Source organism: Nanorana parkeri, unplaced genomic scaffold (assembly GCF_000935625.1).
Source record: "Nanorana parkeri isolate BGI_ZX_2015 unplaced genomic scaffold, ASM93562v1 scaffold241, whole genome shotgun sequence".
Taxonomy (NCBI): Eukaryota; Metazoa; Chordata; class Amphibia; order Anura; family Dicroglossidae; genus Nanorana; species Nanorana parkeri.
Window position 1 is genome coordinate 970,173 of NW_017306509.1, and position 2,099 is coordinate 972,271.

The following is a 2,099-nucleotide window of genomic DNA, read 5'->3' on the forward strand; positions in this document are numbered from 1 at the left end:
TTTCATTATTGTCATTTCTATTTTTTTTTATTAAAAAAATAAATACAATGACTTGGTGATAATTTGAAACATTTTAATAAAAAATAAAATTGATTCCGAATAAGTGTAAGAGTATATCAAATTCTCCAAATTATGGCACATGTTCAGCTTGTTACTGTTTATTCTCACAATACCCTTCTATGTTTATTCCAAAAATGCTGAAAGCAAATTTTTTAACAATTCTTTTTTAAAGTATATTCACACATTCAGTATTCAGAAAAGTAAACAATTAATAACATTTCTCCTGAGACAGAATATTTTCTACAAAAGTTGCAGAGTATTTGAAAATTCCTGTCTAGCATTATATTGACCATTTTAACTATTTAATGCAAATATTGCATATGATGCAGCATATGTTTGCTTCAGATCTGTTTGCTTATTTTATATTGACCCAAAACAAATAATCAAGTTTCGTGTTTCTTCTGTAAGACGATAGTAAACTGAACAAACTTTTCTAAAACATCCAGGATATTGTGATATCTGAGCCTGGTGATATACAGAATGTTAACTGGTTTTGTATATTTATTCTTTATGTATTTATTAATAGTGATGAATGAACTGGGCAAAGTCCATTTGCAAGACATAGGTTCAGTGAACCTATGAAAATATCCACTAAACCCGAACAAACCTTATTGAAGTGTATGGGGCTAAATCTTGTTATTTGGCTTTCTTTGGCCTTTTTTTAAGGCTAGTTTGCAAGCTTCTGTTATGAAAATCGCATGGATAGCTGGGCAAGGGGATAGAGGACAAGAACCAATGCAAACATTTTTTTAAAGGAATGCCATCTATTATAACTTGAGGGACAATAGTATAAATACACAATTTCTTTTAAAGAGAACTAAGGGGTAAGTGTTTTTCCCCGTAGTATTCTTAAGGGTCATGGGAGGACATATACTAGCGTCCTCCTGTGATCCAAAGCTCAGTATATTGCAAGCTACAGCTCGCGGTATAATGTGACCGCTGCAGCCGGGACGGATCCCGACATTGCTGTCGAGATCCACCCAGCTACGTGAGTGACAGCTGGCTCTGCCTATCTAGAGGCAGAGCCAGCTGTACCCGCCCCCTTCCCAGTTCATTCCTCCAGTCAGCACTGGAGGATTGGAGAGGGGGGGAATCCCTGCAGGGAGCGGTGACTAACAGTCACCGCTCTCTGCAGGGAGATGATCGGGAAATGAGTGAGCGACCGTATGTGTTCCCTCACTTCCCGATCTATTGAGCCAACATATGACAGTTTCATTGTCACACGTCGGCTGGAACTATGAGGATGCGTGATTTTCACTCACCTCATAGTTCTCCTCTGAAGCCTTGTTCACACCTGTGCGTATTGCATAAGCGCGTCACACGCGCGTTTTCTTCCCGGAGTTTGGCGCGTTTTCATGTGCGTTTTTAGTGCGTTTTTGTACATTAGAAACGCACGTCGCACGCGCGTTTTGAAGCGTTTTGGAGCGACAACAGAGGTATCCAATGAAGAAGAATTCCTGTTTTTCCGCAAGCGTCCAATGAAAAAGACTTCCTGAGACGCAGCATTTCCCTTTCCTGTATGCAAAAGACCTTGTGGTGTGTGGAGGATTTTTTGCAGAGAGCAGTTTTGAACGATTTTTTGCATTATGGAGCTGACCAAACGACGAAGGACTGCAGCAGTCGTTGCAGCACTGCGTCTGATAGCGTTGTGGAGAAGGAAGGATAGTAGGCGAAGATTCTGGATACATCCGATAATAGCCAACCGTGAGGAGAGAGGGCAATTTTGGGCTATGTTTCAGACCCTACGTGGACATGAGGATAAGTTCTTCAACTACACCCGCATGTCGATAAAGAGGTTAGTACATAAACAATTGTTAGTGCTTATTGTTGTTCTGTCCCATTCCTTGTAATGGAATACATGTATATGTTGTTCATGTATTCATATTGATAATTGCTAGTATTGACCACAAACCTTTATATATATTTTCAGTTTTGATGAGTTACTGGGATTGCTGTTTGACAAGTTGGAGCGTCAGGACACCTTCATGCGGGACAGCATTCCACCTCCGGAACGATTGGTGATCACTTTGCGGTAAGTT